Here is a 20,321-nt window from a genome sequence, read left to right as displayed (position 1 = left end):
TTACTAAGTTATGTTCTATTGAGAATTTTGATTTTTTAGGTTTACATTATTACAAAATCTAAATAATTATATATTGTTATACGGATATCCTTATCGGGACACATTTGATCACATAATGTACCCGTCTGGAAAGGTGCCAAAAATTTCAAAATTATACCATCCAGGATTTACAATCAATTACCTTCTATCTCACCGATTTGGACTCATGCCTTGGTTACGATGTTTTACAACCGCAGCTATATGTATATCCAAAATAATATATGAATAGTGTCAAAAATTTCATTCAAAACTACAATCGCAATTTGTTGATGTTTTTCCTCATCTCATTCTTTTTTTTTTCATTAGATAATAGTATAAGTGTTTAAACTTTAAATAATGTAATATAAATATCTTTTTAAAAGTAATAATTTTAAACATTCACAAACATAATTTTTTTCTCAAAATTAATGTTTTAAAGGCCACCACAGTATCTTCGCCATTAGATCAAACTATATACTAACCATTATCGAAAAATAAATATTGTAATGGTCACAAAAAAGTACGTATCAAAGTTAAAGTAATTGTAAGCTATCAACATTTGCGTAGATGAAATTATCTAAAAATAAGTAATTAGGATTTACAACTATAACAAGCTGAAAAAGTTTTTCTGTTTTTTCTAAGATCTACCATTTGCTTATTTTTGCTTCGAGAAATATGTGTTACAGTCATCAATATGTCATTATTTGCCCCATCAAAACATGTAGCATCATTGAAGTGATAACGACCGATGACAGTTGTATGTACCATGTATATAAAAATTGGTACAACTTTTACGTAAAAGTATACAGACACAACGGAAAACGCTAATAGTGTAGTGGTGCCTTATTAAAAATGTTAAAAATATAACAAGGCTGTCAAAATGATAAAATAAAATTAGTTAAATAAAACTAGCCATGCAAGCACTAATAACATTTTAATAAATTACATACATTTCCAGTTTAAAAATTTTCTGAGTATAAAATTACTTCATTATTTTTTAAACAATATTTTATTTGTTAAACTATTCCGAAATTATTTTAATTATAAAATACAGTTTTTAAATTATAAAAACAGTAAATGGTATTTCAAATGAAAATGTAAAAAGACAATTGATACCAGTAAGAAAATACAATTTAGACATTTAAACGAATTAATAGTCATATACCTATATATAATATCATGGTTTGGTGAGATAATCGAAAAATGTCACTATTAATTTATTCATTTGGTACAAAAAAAAAAAAGGATATCGAATAAATATTAAATAATAAGTATAAATGTAACTGAGTTTAAAATGTTCAAATACGGTTTTCTTGAAAACAGCTAAAAGTGTCAGAAATAATAACTACACTGAATTTAAAATTTTGAAAAGATTTGTATTGTATGATATTATCCATTAAATTAATCATACAATTTTCATATTTTAATAAGCTGATGTAAGCTTTTGCTGTTTTTGATTGTTTCTTAGAAATAAACTGAGAAATTACAAAAGATACTTTGGAATGTTGCATATTGTATACACTTGCAATTACTCCCAAAGATTTAAAAACAAAAATACAAAATAATAAAAAGTCTACATAAAATATTTTGTACATTATGTTATGATTGAATGGGCGTGCATAAATTGGTATGACATAAAAAAAAATATACGCGTTATCTAATAATTGTAACATAACATATTATAATATTAAGTATTAACTTGGAATGATAATATCATTATGCTACGTTTGTAAATCTGAACAGCAGTTGATGAAATTGTCAGAAACTGTTTTGATGTTTTCAATTAATTTTTTTTTTTGCATTCCAACACAGTGAAACCATGGATTACTATAATAGTTACCATTGGATTCGTGTAAAAAAATATCACGTAGGAGGACAGCGTTCCATTAATCCATCATCGGCTCAACACAATAACACATACGGTGTAACCCCTTCGAGTAATCAATTATCTGCGAATAATCCAGCAAACTGTAGTTCCCTCGGCCATCACTTTAGTTTTATATGTAATCTATCTATGAATTGTGAACAATATATAATTTAAGGGTACTTTGCTTTATTCATTTAAAATCTTTTTAAAAAATAATATGAAAATTTGATTTTAATTTATACTGTGTACTAAGACAAACCAACGAAAACAGTATAATCATATTATCATTCGTATTTTATACGTTTTGAATAACTACTTTAAAATAAATCAAATTAATACAACTTTAAACATTTTTTATTTTATTAGAAATTTATATTGAGGTATTTTTTTTTTTTAGATAATTTAATATATAATATTTGAATTCTTATTGAATAACTTATGGCACTACAATTATCGTAATTTTAGTATTTTACAGACTTTATTTGTTTATTAGGTAATAATGCTAATATAGGTAGAGATATTGTTACTTTAATATAAATATATGTAAAATGTATATTAAAATACAGTTTAAACCATTTAGTTTTTAATAAACTTGCCGAGGTGTTTAAATTATACAATACCATGTAATCAGGAAGATACGTTAAAATACCGTTTAAATACTAATTAAGTTCAACTATTTACAATTAACACTCATTGTTATTTAATTTACATATACATATGTAACTACGTCCTTCGATCCTTAGTACTTTAATCTGCTTTTCCAGAAGAACGATTGTTCTAAAAACTTTTTTTTCAATGTCAATTGTAAATTCAAATACACTGTATATAGAAAAAAAGATTATAATTGTGTGTATAAATACGTAGCATAATGTTAAGCTAAAAATTAAATTAAATTATTATCAATCAAATAGTTAATTATTAAATAATAATATAACAGGTACATATTATCACTTCCTTTTAAAATATCATTCAAGATTTAACAGTGTTGATCAATGTATCATATTGTAGTATAATATAATATTATTATGTATTTTAAATTAAAAGAGAATACAAATAATAATCATTTGCATTTTACCATGTAAAGGGTGGGGGGGGGGGTCCAGACATCGAGCCGTACAGATAACTAAACGACAAACGTCTGTTAGTTTGTGAATATTTACAATTAATTATGTTATACAAATAATACAATATGTAGTGATTTTATGAGAATTTAAAACCATTCTGGTTTTTGATACTATAATATATAATTTAAAAATACTCAAATAAGACACAAATACATAATGTTATGTATACTCAATGTCCCATTCGCTTTCGTGAAGTCTATGTTTTATATTTTATAATCATCATTAATTTGACACTTTCAAAAAACTGATTATCTACTAAATTGTTCACCGTGAACCTTTTTGTTTCTCTGTTGTTTATTTTACACTTACATTTCTATTTAAAATTGGTACTATCTACAATCATTCGTATTTATTAGTTTGTCGAGTACATAAACAATTTGATGCTCCTAACTATTTTAACATGTGTTAATGACCAAACACCATATTATTATATAATTATATTTAACCAATTCATTTTTCACTTAATTTAGTATCTTAAACTAATTCGAGATACTAATATTCATCTATAGGAACCGAGAGTTTATTTATTCACTCAATCAAGATACCAATAATTATATGAGACACGATACAGCACTTTTATTTACAAATGTATCCCCAGAGACTATCATAATTTAAATAGTTGGACTCAGTTGAACTCAAATGTCTCTGTACTATTGTGATTTAGTTATTTAAATTTTAGCAAGTAAATACTTGGTTACTAATTTAAAATATAAAATTACAAAAATAACTTGATTTAAAGATTTAATAAGTTATACTATAATTTGTTTACTATTTGTTTACTAGGTATCTAAAATAAAATAAGAAAAGTCACCACTCTGTATGGTATACTATCAAGCGTACCTCATCGTCGTTGATATTGGTTAATAGAATAGATGTGTTAAATTTAAATTCTATGATAAATTATTATTTACGAAAAACGATTCCGAGCATAAACAGTGATGTTAGAAATTAGCATCAATGTATATTTTTAAGGATATTTTATAGTTTAATTATTTTACTATTAGAAATTCCATTTTTCTATTCATATATTTTAGTAAAATAGAATTTCTAATTAAATTTTAACTGAAACATCACATAGGTATATAATAATAAATATTATTATATTATATCGTATTATTGTTATTAACTTATAAGTAAATACCGCCGTATTTTGGATTATGGTAATTGATAGTATAAATTACTCGAAATATTTTGAACAAATTTTTATTGTTGTATAGAAAATAATAAGAATATATATATCCTGTCTATGTATACCTGGACACTGTGGAATAGACGGTAATGAACTAGCAGATCAAGAAGCATCCAAAGCAGCCTCATCTACCGACACTCAAATTCTAAATCTAAGTACTTTCACTGATTTAAAAAAACTCACCCAGAAGGTTCTATACCAAAAATGGCAAAATCACTGGACCAAACAAAACACCAAATTAAATACAATAAAAAACAATATCCAAGTATGGAAAAAACCCGGCTTAAATAGGAAACATGAAACCATTTTGAATCGCTCTTTAGAAAAGACCCTCCCATATGCGAATCATGTGGTGTGGAGTTCACTGTCAAACACATAATTATTGACTGTTTCAAGTACTCAGACTCAAGATCCAAACAACACATACCACAACAATTAAGTGAAGCCCTTCAGCCTGATCTCCAATCAAACATCAACATAATCAACTTCCTAAAAGAAATCAAATTATATAACCTAATTTAATCCGTAACGACCGTAACCAAAATGTAAATCATTAAAAAAAAAATGTAATTAAATAACTAATGGCCCTTGTAGCCGATGTTTTTATATTCAATAAAAAAAAAAAAAAAAATATATAAAATGAAAAAAAGTTTCAACAACTATAAAATAATTAAACATATTATATTTTCGATGTTTTTGATAAAAAAATAATAAAATAATAAAATATTCAAGAAAAATGTATAACCCTTGCATTATAAGTATATATCCATGATTTTTGACCAATCATAACAATAACAAAACAAATTCGAAAATTTCAAATGCCTTTAAATAGTTTCAAAAATTAGTAAAAATATTTTGAAAATATCATGATGTATAATAAATAATAAATTAAGATGTAATACTGTAATATTTCAAGTTTCCACAATTAGTACTTTTTGAATTAAAATAATGTAACAAGAACTGTGTGAGAAGAAATCGACAAAATATTATGTATGAAATTTTGAATATCAAATTTCATCAACATTTAAACTTCAAATGATTTAATAAAAAAATTGTTGTAGTATTTTATATATTTTTTGATTTCATACGAACAACTTATCAGAAACTATGTCTTAAATTGTCTACATGTTTGATAATAAAAAAATGTATCAACATAATCGATAAAAATCAAATATTTCAAATGTATTTAAATAGCTCAACAAATCCAAAATATACTGAGCATTTTACCAGTACTAGGATATTCTATTAAAATATTTTGCCAACATTTCAAGTAACTTTTTATGTTATTTAATTTTTAAAATACAATTGGAAAAAATATATAAATTTTGTCGAAAACTGTTGTAGCGCTAATATTCTATAATATGGTTTTTTCCCAAAGTATAAACTATATCTACGTTTGTTACCAAAAACCACCCTCAATAAAAAATATTGAACATTGAAGCATTTTTCCTTGTATAAAGTGCCCTCAGCTACAAAAAATAACCATCTATACATTTATCGTTATAAAACGAATACATATTCATCGCTTCACTCAAAATTTAAAAACACACTTTCATACAATATTCAAAAGTTAAACGTGAATAATAACATCATTATTCGTATAATATAATATACAATATAAATATATATTATATTATATAGAAAAAAAAGATTTTGATAAGAAAAAAATGAATTTGAAATATAAATGAAAAAATAAGACCCCGGTTGATGATATATATTGTTGAAAGTTTTTAAGTTATATTTCTGGATAAAAAAAGAATGATAAATATTGTTAAATAATAAATGTACTTGAGAAAATTAAATTGTTATTGTTATATAGTTTTTTATTTTGTTATAGAAAAGTTTTAAACAAAACAAATAGTTTAATTAGGTACTGGTAATTTAAAAAAAATTTCATAATATCTAAATCGTAAAATTTTAATTTTAATTAGTTAGTAGTATTAATCAGTAGGGTTAGGTTAGGTTAGTACTAATATACATGATCAGTTAAGATTTGTTTGGATACACGTGGTGTAATGGTCATGAAAATGTAATTAAAAATCACCAAATTATGGGAAAAGTTTGGACACCCAGATTAGCTTGATTAAACTTAAAGTAACTCTGCAAAAAATGGCAATTTCTTATCGTACAAAATCTATAACAATTAAAATAACTTTAATAAAGACAAAATGAGAGTAAATAATATTGTAATTTAAAATCACATTTTATACAGTGTAGAATGTATATACTTATTCCACCCATATCCGAAGAATAGAAATATGGAAAAACATGGATAAACGTTCATATGAAAAACGTTTATACAATTTAAAATAAAAAGTCAACGTTTCAGAGGCCACAAAACATAAAATAAAAAAATTGACCATTATTTTATTTTATTAATATTGTAACGTGGAAAGCGGTGCAATCTATCCGTAGACGGTGATATTAACTATTGTTAAGCTTAAACACAATAACTTTGATACCTATACTTATTCCTTATTTTTGTTCACGTTAAACTTGATTTAATGGAATAATTATTATGTGATTATATTATATTATAATACTAGCTGACACGGCAAAGCGCTGCTATTGCTAGGTTTTTGTGATTGTTCACATTTGGGTGTAACACGAATACACGATGTGTATTTTTAAGTGTAAGTTATATTATATTTTAATGTATTGCCATTTACCATCCTGACCGGCGTTGTCCCTGAGATTCGCTTGTGATTATGCGAACAGTATATTATCAGGTAGGAAATCTACCTGCGATATATCGTGGACTCCGCGTGGTGCGTATGGAAGTGTATAATTTAACTCTATATTATAAAAAAAAAATGCAAAAAATTGGGCCACAGAAACTGTGGTTCGAACTCGATGCATTCAGTACTAAAATACACAGGCTGGTTGCATTAATAATAAAAATGACCAATAACTTAATTTACCAACATTTTTTGTCTTTTATATATAATATATAAGTCATACAATCTCAACAATTATTACTATTTTAGGTATATCACCTATATTATAACCAGGCTGATGATTTTAAGTAGGATTAATATTTAATACACATATTTAACACAAAACATTGAACATTTACATCTTGAATATGGTGTGTTAATTTTTATTTGCATCTGACAAATATTTTTTTATGAACAAATTATTACGAATTATTAAGCATATTTTGTAAATAATTTATACTACCTATGTGCCAATATTGGATAAGCATAATAAAATATCGATAGAATTTGGCTAGTACCTACATACTAAATTCATAAGGTTCTAACTGTATTTTATTTTTTTTTATTAAAATACAAATAATAATAAGTAATACAATTAAGAGTACAACGAGTCAGTATGATGTTCAGAATTTTCAATTATTAGTTGGAAGTAAAAAAATCTTCGATTTTTCCCTACAGCGTTTTCATTGATGGCCTTCTTTTATAATTGATTATTTGATTAAATTGGGTGTTGAAACATAAAGCAACCCATAAATTAATTATTATGTTGACAGCATTTGTATAGCTATAAACGTTTGATTATAAACTTAAGAAATAATAAGAAAATGAAATATTTATAAAATATTATATTGACAATGTCCAATAATAAGAATATTTTTTTGCTATTGTATTTCAGTAACGAACAGCAATCTAATCAAAAAACAAGTAAATTGTGACGCAAACTCAACTTGTGTACTTATTGTTGACGTCTTCAATGGCTCTTCAAAAGTATACAAATGCCGACTTTTGGAGTGGTTTGAAATTTTTAGCTTTTACATTGATTTTTTTTTTAAGCAGCATCTGTGTTATGATAAAGTTCTGTTAGGTACCTATCTAGTTGGTCGACATTCAGTCATCTATGGAAATGTACGTTTGATATATATCTACTTATGTTGTAGATTCTGAACGAATCTGATAAGTTTATTGATTTAACAATAAAGTGTGTTTTTTTTTTTGTTATTTATTTTGTGTCTGAAGGCAATTTTTATAGTACACAAATGCACCAATCTTCCACTTTGAGAGTGATTTCTTCAGGTAGAAAATCTGATCTAGTTGTCACTATAAAAATATATAGTTACTGTATGTTTGATAGTAAATAATAAAATAATGATTTTCATAACAGCAACGTTTCCGTAGTAACATTCGACTGTTTCTTAAATTATCATCTTTTAAACAGAAAGACATATTGTAAATATTTGGACTTATTTTAAGCTATTATATGCTATTATTGGAATTGTAAATATTGTTTTTTTTAAGAGTTAATAACAGTTTTATGGCATGGTCAAAAATCCTGGAAATTTAATATAAATTGCATATCATGTAATATTGATCTTATAAAAATGTAACATATGAACAATTATTTTTAGACATTTAAGTTCAAATTTTGAATTGGATATTCAGATATTTAAACAAAAAAAATAAATAATTTTAGTTATTTTGTTGTAATTATTTAAATAAAATATTATTCGTAGAGACTTGAAATTTTTCAATACTGCGTAAATTATGATTTACTAAATGTAATGCAATTTTTAATTTATATAGATTAATGTCAACCTATTTAAACCACTACCTTCTTCATACCATTCTACGGTACTTCGCTCAGAAACATTTTTTATCGTATAGATGTATCATTAAATTTACATCCAACATATTTGTATCCATTATAGTGAACTACTCAATGACGAGATACACTAGTCACCCAGGTACTATTATATAACATAGCAAGTTCCCAGCATTTGATAAATGATTGTCTAGATATGTTCAGTTGTTTGGGTGAAAAAACGGCAATTTCAACCTACTAAATATGCTAATAACTACCTAATAAGTGTTGCATGGAAATATGTATAATACACCAACGTTAATTAACAGATTTATGAAAAAAAATAAGACCTGTCTAGTTATAAATTAAAGATGTATTAAACGGATATTAAAAATGAAAATAAATCAATACATTTATTAAATTAAACGTTTTACTTAACTAAATTATATTTGACGTCAAAATAAGAAACAATAATTTTTTATCTTTCAATTTATCATTATTATTATTACCTAGATACACTATCTAGATACAATGACATTTTAAAAATATCTCAATCTAAAATAAAAAAAAATGTAACATGAAAAACTTTAAGGCACTGATTTTTTATCGTAATAATTATGCCCCACATTTTTTAAGAAAACTTGTTTCAGATTTCAGATATTTTTAATGACGAATCGCCCAACATTTTGACTTTTAGCGTTAGTGGCACCATAGTAATCCGTATCTAGATCGCACACGAAATCATTATTTTTTAATTCGAATTTCTTCCACTTTCTAACGTTACTAATTTATTTGTTTCAAGCTTTGTTGATCAATTTTAGTTGATAATTTTATAGAAAAATATATATAACGGTAAGTACAACGAGTTAATGAAAAAATGTGAAAACGATAAGACTAATTAAATTAAAATGCCGTTTGCTGATGTCATTAGAATACAAGTTAAGGCAGGTTTAAATGTTGTAGCAATCGGCTCTGGCAGACACATGATAGACAACAATTATTGAGTAGTAAGCCACATAAGACAAGAACATACAATGCTTTGCCAATAACTACTATAAACGTATTATTATTTTTAACTCTGAAGAAAAAAAAGAACTATTTGAAATGCGATTGTAAATCTTAAAATATGATAATATATATTTGAAAATGTATTACATACAATATGTAGGTTTTGGTTCCGGTACCTAAGAACTAAGCTAAAATTTTCTGAGCAATAATTTATGAGTTTTTAAAATACTGTTTTTAAAACAAAAGTCGTGAAGGTTTCAACTAGTAATCTTATATTTAACTATTATTTTACATAACCATCTACAAGGTATTCAATATTAATAAAAAGTAAACGATTTATATTATATTCGAAAAATAAGTTACATTTACAAAATTGAACCATGTCATCATTCACCATGAAGTCCTCCATTATATCAGTATATAATACAAACAAAAAAACAAAATTAAATAAAAACGTTAACAAAAAATCAAATATTCGAAATATTTTAAGATCCAGCTCAATAGCTCATGATCTGATTAACAATATTCTCGACGTATAATTATCTTTTAATAAATTCAAAGAATTCTTTTTAAATGTCCAGGGATGCACTGATCAAGAAAATCTATGCAATTAGTACTATAGGTTAACTAAAATTATGTACCTAATAGGAAAACTGAAACTACCTTTAGGTAACTCAAAAACGAATTGTCGTAGATACTTTAAATTTTCCAAATATTACATCAACTAAAATAACGAAATGTTTATATTGTTATTATCTTTATTTGATAAAATGTTCAAAATATTTAAAATATTTTCGAAAGACATTTGAAATTTGAAATTTGTTTGGGGTTTTTTTCCTTTAAATTCCGATAAAAAAATGTATTCATCAATTATTTTGAGTATTTATGTTTATTTATTTATTCTGTTATTTAGTATATTATTTTATTTTATCTAGAAGTACGCCGTTTTATGTAATTTAAGACGGACCTGCAAAAAGTCACGCAAATAAGACGTTTTTGAACACAAACAGACTATATTGAAATGAGGAAATTGTAGCAGCACTGGAAAAATAAACGATACACAGCAGTGGACAAGGCATCGGAAAATGCGCAAAAATATTATAAAATATGTTTTAAATCGCAGTTTATCCTCGTGCGTAATATCCAGATGATAAAAAGTAGGGCAACGAATTACAGCCCGTTGAAGAATTTTTTCAATTTTTTTTTAATAGTATTAAAGGTTTCAACTCTCTAAGGTCATGAGCCTACAAGTTTTACATTGGCTTACATTTTACAAATTGTCTAAGAATATTATTCGCCTACATTGCCTGCCGGCTATTCGGTGGGGAATAAAAACTATAACAATATAATGGTGCACCACTCGTATCGTCGTTATGGCATCTTCGTTGTTATACGTCTGAAAACATTTCGACGTTAATATAGTTATAGTTTAAGTGTGTATACAATTACTATTCATATAATATTGTTTATCATGAATGGCGCTCTGGATGCAGTGTTTTAGGCCGGTATAATTATAGGTACCTATTATAGATTTCGACGGATCGTATTTCGAAACATTCGAAGATGCCATAACGACAATAAATGCGCACCTTTATGTTGTCACAGTTTATTATTCCTCCAGAATAGCCGGCAATGTGGGCAAAAAAATTTTCAACGGGCTGCACTATGATACCCTAATTCTATTCTGTTCGGGATATTACGCACTAAGTGCAACTGCGGTTCAAAACGAATTTTCGACAAATCCGTTTTTTATTACATTTGTGCGGTGATGGGTCTTTTGTTTTCCGGTGCCGCTGAAATTGTCTTGGTTCTCTATAGTATATTTGAGATCTGAAAAATTTCAATTTTCACGAAAGCCGTCTAACGTTATAGACGCGTTTGGGGGCCGTCGCGCTCTGAAGTTATACGTTAGATACATTAGTCGTCCCTCGTCAGTCAACTTGCAAGAAATTGTTAACGATCGGATTTAATAAATTATTATTCGTGTTTTTGGTGTACCTACGTTTTGATGTTATAATAACAGCACAGACAAGCATTACGTTAGCAACATTGTCGGTTTTGTCTATCCGCCACACATATTTGGCTGTTTACGATAGTAATTTCCTTATAGTACCTACCTACCTACGTAACTGTAATAACTATAGAAACTACTAGTTCAAATATTATGATGTCTGTGCGTTAAAATTATACCTAATATAATATAATGAAATATGTATTAATATTGTGCATCAGGATATTAAGCGTACGGCTCCCGTTTTGAATTGTTTTCGTACTGTAAGGCCATTAAGAGTACAATTCTAGTCATAAATTGTTTCAAATATATTGAAATATGATAAGATTTTTATCGTATTTAATCACATTTCTAAGTCAGATTTCTGTTTAAATGATGAGTAAATAAATTCAATAGACATTTTGTTAATATTAAAACGTTATTGTTAATAGTTGAATTTTGAATTTTTGTTTAGGATTTCATCATTTCAATTAATTACCGTATATAATATTTAAAATATTGAACGGAGCGATGAATGTATTGATTTTACAATGAAGTGTATAATTATTGAAATTATAAAATTTAATTTGTATGTGTATGTATACACGATAAGTAGTCGAAATAATGCTTTGATTTTCAACTTTGAAGGTGAAGTGTCGATAAATGTATTTAAGTTGTTTTAATATTCGGTTGTATTAATAATAATAAAATTAATTGCTTTAATAGTAATAATACCATAAGATATACTTAGTAATATTGGCTAACAGACGGTCTTTGCTCAGAATCAATTTTTGTGTGCAATGATTTATGATTGAATTTAATTTTAACACATCCATCACTGTGACCCACTCGACACTTGCCTAATGTACAGTAGTGTTAACCCACTTTTCCACCTAATTTAGTATTATTTTTTTTTAACTAATAGTATTAGTTATTAATGCTCGATAAAGAATTAAAAAGAAATTTTACTACAGTATATTATAATATATATGATGAAGTATATTAAATAAACAACTATAATAATATGTTATGTGAGCTATAAGTTTATTTATTTTTTCGAAAATACAGCTATCAATCGTATTGACATGACAATTTCACACTGCCTTTAAATTTAGATTTTAGCTAATTTATTATACTCTTTGTTTGTTTGTAATATAATGGTTAATTTTAAGTGTTTTTTCTCTTTAGAAGTTTAGAATGATGTAAATATATTTCTTAGTTTCTCACCTTTTAGAAACTTAATTTCATAAATCAAAGGAAGTACTTTACATTAAGTATTATACTAAAAAAATATGCCAATATGGCAATATCTCTGTAATATTATGATACATTAGTTGTTATTAAGTTATTCAATTCATAAAATTGAACTAATTAAAATAATATAATGAAATGTATATAGGTAGTATATCAAACATATTATTAGCGCTTTGGCTACAAGTTAAATAAAATCAAAAATAGTCAAATTACCTTTCATATTATAATTTAGGAGATTCACTGAAGCGTGTGTTCCAAAATAAATAACGATAATATCTATAGATAATTCTCGCTTGGAGTTCGAAAACATTTGCGACTGATAAATTGCACAATTTAAAACTATCTGAAAATGATGTTCAGGTTGTTTAAGGGATACGCTTTTTTATAATGCATTTTAGCGTAGGTACCTAACTTCAATTCTTTGACAAACTTTGTGATATATATTATGTATATTGTATATAAATATTTTAGGTATTTAATTTTAGAAATGTCATACGTCTTAAAAAATTAACTTATAATATTTGCAGTAAAACAACTTTTTAATAAATTATACCAAATTTGAATTCAGTACAAAAATATTTAAGTTGTATTAAAATATATATTTAAATTATTGTTACTATCATCATTTGGTTAAATAAACCTAGTTAAATTTAATACATACTTTAATTTATATGTGGAATACCATACATTTATACATTTGATTGTTATTAAATGTAAATATCCATATAACTATATAAATTATAATTATTAAATTATCTTCTATTTGAATGTCTTATAATATATATAAATATTTAAATTTATGTAAATGCTTCCCAGATTATGAATGAGATATTATTTATTTTTATACGAAACAAACATTTTGTGATGAACATTTTATAACTATAATTTAATGCAATACATAATAAAATGGAACACGATTTATTTATATTTGATTTTAAATTTACACGTACATGTTCATATTAAATATAACTCTTATAATATTTGTTCAAGTATTAGATTAGTTGTATACAGGTACATTATGGCTTTTATAATGAGTTATGTCAACCGAAAGAAAAAAGTTATTGTAATAATGAGATTATCCAGAATACAGATTTGATAAAAACAAAAGACATGACTATTTAAAAAAAAAAACCATAAACTGACGGTAAAATACAATTAATAAAATGTCATAAAAAGTAGGTACCTACTTATAATGGTTTTAAAAACATAGTTTTTTTTTTATTATTTTCATGTATAATATTTTTATCTAATTACGTACAGTTTAACGAATGGTATACATGTACAATGCATTATATTAGTTAAGTTATTTATATTGAATTAGGTATTGAAAGCACCAAACGACACACTCTATTTTAAAACGTTAAATAATATGGTAGGCATGTTATATTTTATTTTTCATTTTTAACAAAAAAATTAATATCTACAATGTTGATATGAATTTTACACAAAATAAAATTAAAATAACAAGTATATAAAAGGAAGTTAAACAAACTGGTGCTGTCTACGTGTACATTGTGTAAACTTACCGTTTATGACATAAAAGCCATATTTCTATGATATCTTCACCATGTGCATATAATGACGTAAGTTCACATAAGTTTTGTATACGACTGAATTTATATTAGGAACATGCTTGACAAAAACGGTTTAAGGTGTGAAATCGAAAAAAGGACGATGATTACGTACAAGCGTATCGTTGAAACAATGCCACGAATAGATGCCAAAGAATTTTCTCATTCACCGTTAAAGTATCTACAAAATGCAATCAGAAACCAACCTAACCAAATCTTGTACGACCAGTGAAACGTTTTTGAAAGTGAATACTTGAGTTTGGTGAATAATACAAAATACACAATATGGTGAAGGTAGTTTTGTTTTATTTAATGTGATTTGTATAATTTGGACATTGAAAAGAAAATGTCGTTTTTCTATAATTCTGACGTTATTTGGAGTGAGTTAGATTTAATGTTGGTAAAAGTAATTTTCGTATCACACAAATGTATACAGTGTTAACCATAGCGGTTGTCACATGTAAAGAAACAATGGATTTTTAACAATTTTTTTTTATATATGATATTGCCATATTGGTATTTGGTTCTAATAGTAATAATTATCAAGCTTTATGATATTATGCAATAAAATATTTTTGAAAGTTATATTTTAGTAAAATATTTTTTATTATATACACTGTACATTTTAGAATAGAGAGAATGGATATTTCTACATTAATTTATATGTACTTATAATGTTTTGTGAAACAACAAAATATGCATGAGTGAAATATTCATCATATTATAATATGTTTTTGTTAATCCAACTGTGTTCAATTAACTATGTATAAGTTATATTGTGTGTTTTATATATTATTTATCTATAATCTTTTGTTAAATTTAAGATAAAACTGTAATAAGAATAAAATATATGATATTATAATAATTGAGTTACCTTAGAAAATATTTTAAGTTTTATTAATACTGGGAGTTATTAACTTCAACAAAATAGTTATAGTTAGTATAAATATTACAAAATATAGTAAACATTTCACATATTTTATTAGTCTTACATATTATGATCTTGTGAATAACGAACTTTTTATGGTTCAGTGTATTCGAGAGTAAACTATTTTCTTTGTTGTATCATATGTGTTGCGTAGTTACATTGTTTTAAAGTTAATATTGATAACAATATGTTAAAACGAGCAACTATTAAAACGCGTTATGTTTTGGGGAAAATATTTTATAATGAAACCATGAAAGTGTTCTAGTTTAACATTGTCAGTTTTGATCATTGCTAAGTAAAAAGTTTCTCAATTTTACAGTTCCGAACCTTTGACTAATATATATTGAAAGGCTTGTCTAGCAAGTGCATACATTTTGAGGAATTAATTAAGTCACACTGGTGCCCTTTAGAACAAGCAGTGGTTATCACGAAGGTAGATGTTTAAAGTCGACAGTACCTACCTAACTACTATATTGGATCCAAATTATGAAAATAATAATAACTTTTCATTTATTAATAATATTATAATATTATGTGTAGGTATAATTAATATAAAAATAAAAACGATAATATTTTAATAAACTACAAAACGTTTAAATTAGGTTTATATCAACTTAAAAAAAAACTATAAAAAAATGTATATGTTGATAAATTATTTTTTTCAAAGAATACGTACTCAAAAAATGTTTGCAGCATATACCTACACGAATTAATAGAAATTTAAATAAATTATTTAATTACCTATATAAATTATACATATAGGTACACAACAATTAATTTATATTATTACTATAACACACAATACATAATTTTTTTTTTTAGAACAAACAAGAATATATTACCTATACAATCTGTAATAAACATGTATACAATAGGTAATATTGTAATAGGTAGTATTAAAGTATACAGGACTGGACGGCTATTTTATTGTAGAATATCAAAGAAAAGTGAAATTTAATAAATGTTATAATCAGTATTGTAAAACTAAAAAATTTAATTGTACAATAATAAAAATGCATCACGTTACAATTAATAATAATTTAACTATAGCATAATCTATTTTTTCATTGACTGTAGTATAGCATAATATTTAAAAAAAATTGTTTGGATATAATATTTGAAACGAAAATAATTTTGAATCTCTACATAATTTCCCATGGTAAGTTATTCTGAATACATGTGGAGAGGCGAATAATAACTGTAGGCAATTAATTATTTCTAAAATAGCAAAATGCATAATTAATCTCATTTAAATTTAATACGCCAGCTTATGAAGTATTAGGTACCCCATTTAAAACAGTTTTTTTTATCCAAATTCCAAGTTGTTACAGTTTTCATTTGTATACCTTTATAGTAAGTTTATACACTATATATTTTTATTGGCACCAAAAACATATTTGCTTGAAGTTTTATTTTGGCAAAAAAAGAATGACCAATTTTCGTATATAGCGTTATGAAAGTGCAAACATAAAATAAAAAATAGGAAGAATATGACCGATTTATATTTTATGGAGCATTACTTTTGACCTCTACAAGAACTTTTAGTGAAATTGTTTCACCCATTTATTTCAAAATCGATAAATCGTAAATAGTTTTTATTAGTCATATAAAATATGGTGCGTTTTTATCAGATTGGACACATTTTGAAATAGGAATCAGGTGCTCGTTTTTAATATGTTGATTATTATGATTACCTAAATGTTAGTAATAATTAGTTTTGATTACATTTTGTTTTTGTTTTTTTTTAATTAAAACTTTCGTTACCGCTCCTAAAGTTTGAGATTGCATTAATTTAAGAAAATTTAAAAATAACTAATCGTTTACCATTATTTTCAGTTAACAGCTAAAACAAATAGTTATATCACCGATTTGGGTGTGTACTATTTGACTTGTTCAGAATGCATGATAAATAGAAGTATCTATAATACATTATAATAAACTCCGTTTAATAATTTTCTTTACAAACAATTATTGTTTATTGTTCAATTTTAAATTGCATTCATCAACATACAATTACAAATGGTTGTAACACCTCAAATACTTAACTGATAGAAACAAGCTGGTCACTATGCTCTTACAATATATCAACAACTATCAAGTAATATATTATTCTTCGTCTTATGGATGTAATATTTAATAGTTAAACTTTAACTTTTTGAGCGATATGGACTCCATAACGGATGTATACGTGTATGCCGTACGTATAACTCAGACTACGCATTAGCTGTGTACGGAAAAATCGATTACAAATTACGAACTATAGGTACACGATACCTGCTATATCATTAAAATTTGAAAATCACCGAAAGCAAAGAAATATAAATTTCCATCGAGTGCGCGACAAAACGGTAACAAAATTTCAATTTAGGCACCGCGATTTGTCGAACGCAGCTGTAGACGAGCACAAAGGAGTCTATACGCTCCGCACTCGGTGTCATACACTGTTGTAGTCCCACACAAAGAGATCGGTAAAAGTGTTCTGTTCGTATATAAAGCGTCGCGATTGTCCATTCGTTTATATTATCGTATTGTGATGCGAACATAAAGCTCAATCCTCGCGTCGGCGCGTTGCATTTCACGGTCGTTTCGCCATGTCGTGTTCGGTGTAATATTAATACGTATAATGTAGGTAAACCGTACAATGTATATAGTATAATAATATTATACTCTGCGTTACGAGACTTAACGCAGCCGAGCAATCCCAAGTATGAGGATTAGTAAGGTGTTATGTTCGGTAATTGCATACTCGTGTGCGTCGTTATATGCATTCTGTATTGCATATTATTATTATTATTATTGTCGTTGTTAACTACACTGCCGACTGCAGCTGTGCAGCCTCTCTCCGACGTCGCAATATAATATCGTACCCGACTAGATTTCGTTTGGTTTAAGTTGTTATACTATTTTACACACCTACCAATATTGATTTAAATATCAATAATTATTATATGTACAATACCTATATAATATTATATTGTCGTCGAGCGTAATAGAATATTTCTAATAGATGACATTTAATACCGTGGAAACGATGGTAATTACTGTGCAAAATGTCAGTCGAGTAGTCGACTCTGGAGCGTATAGATCTGGCAGTTCTGGGTAGTGCCCTAGGTCAAATGACGGCTAGTGGTTTACGTGGTGTCATTGTGTCAAATCACTCGAAATGTTCACAGAGTGGTAGTACGCTCGTCGTTAGGTTCTATATTATAATAATAATATATTATATGAACATATTGTATGTTGTGTTCAAATGTATTAACCACACCAAAACCACCAGGATTTCCTCTTTGGTTTTCTTGCGCATCGCGTAGTCCATCCAACGCTGCCATTATATTTTTTTGAAAGAAAAAACCATAGAACTATGATACTCGATGTTTTTCCTCTAAAAGGAAATTCTATAAATAATAATAATATATGTTTTTTGTTAATAAGTAACCATAACAACGAAAACCTTACAAAAAATCGGTCAGAAACATTTTATTGTGTATCCAGTCAAAAAACATATTTATGGTAAAACAACTATAATAATGTATTATGTAATACAGTAGAATATTAATGTTAATGAGTGAAAGAGGGCATGTTGGTGTCCATTTGCCAAACACTACCGAGAATAACATTTGACAATACATGTGGAAACTGACACGGTAATGAATACCTTTTTTTTTTTTTAAAAATTATGTTCTATATTTTAATCATTATTTTTTCAACAATTATTTAAATAATAAGAAAAATGTAATTTAACGACTGGCGCGGCGTATAATCGATTAGTTATAAATTTATATGCATCAAAAAATATTTTAAATTTTAGTCAATATTGGTTGACCGTAAAACGTAATTGTCGTAATTTATTTAGTGAGAAATATGATAGGTTATATTACTATAGGATAACATAAACTAAATTATAACAGTGTTATTAAAATAACGTGGTGTCGAATCAAAGACCATACTATATTACTTTAATATATTAAATATACAAAAAAAATACAATTTCACAATAATAGCAATAAAGTTTTAAAAGTATAGGTATCAGTGAAAATAAAATGTGATTTAACATATTTATTAAAAAAAAAAATCACAAGTCAGTACTATAAAATATTATATGTAAAAACTATGATTATAAAAATTGTCCTAAACAAAACTTAGTTATAATTACATTACCATCGTGAATCAATTAGTATGTTGCATAGACATGCATGCTAAAAACAATCCATACTAGTCAAATAAAAATAAATGTATTTAATAATAATATTATGTATTTATGTTGATATAATCAATAGGTAGTCCTTCCTTTCATAATAAATACGCAAACTGTTAGAGTGAGGATAATCGGAAAACTTCGTGCCGAAAACTATATGCCCAGAAGCTTAACAACTTGTTGCTCTTACTAGCAAAACAAATTGTAATACGCAGTTTTTAAAAATCAAGCTATACGTCTGCAAGCTGAAGACAATTTTTGTCTCTCGGTTACTGTTAGCTGATTTAAAAAGTCACTATGTGCAGTTGTCTCACCTTCGAGTTTTCAATAACTGAATAATATTGTAAGGTGACTGAAATAACGACCATCTGTCGCCGGCACTCGCGGAAAATTAAAACCGGATAGATTGTGGGAAACTTGGACACTCGTTTTTTTAATGGCTTGAAAGCGATATTAAATACTTAGTAGCTGTGACAAAACTGTTTGACATACGATTGCTATTATTATATTATGATAGATCGTCAAAAGGATACGTTGAGCCGCTTTGGCCGTCCTCTACTTGCGACTATTTGTCGCAATATTATTTTGTTGAATATTATCTCTTGGACAATGAGATTTTATTGCAATATAATATTATATTATACATAAACACATACATATAC

The 20,321-nt window shown here is 26.2% G+C and overlaps 1 protein-coding gene across 7 annotated transcripts in view; it reads right to left on the bottom strand.

The window, feature by feature from the left end:
• The window catches only part of LOC132942494 (potassium channel subfamily T member 2), a 176,224-nt gene that overhangs the window by 116,352 nt on the left and 39,551 nt on the right, over window positions 1-20,321 (bottom strand). Inside the window, exon 1 of one of the 7 annotated variants that reach the window (XM_061010919.1) lies at window positions 14,492-14,550. The exons of the other annotated variants lie outside the window; for them this stretch is intronic. The gene's annotated coding sequence lies outside the window, so the exon portion shown is untranslated. Of the gene's footprint in view, window positions 1-14,491; window positions 14,551-20,321 lie in introns of those variants that run through there. 7 annotated transcript variants of the gene reach the window in all.

The sequence above is a fragment of the Metopolophium dirhodum genome, chromosome 4 (genome assembly GCF_019925205.1).
Source record: "Metopolophium dirhodum isolate CAU chromosome 4, ASM1992520v1, whole genome shotgun sequence".
NCBI lineage: Eukaryota > Metazoa > Arthropoda > Insecta > Hemiptera > Aphididae > Metopolophium > Metopolophium dirhodum.
Note: the sequence above shows the minus strand (reverse complement) of the source record. Positions and strands in the feature narration are given on the sequence as shown.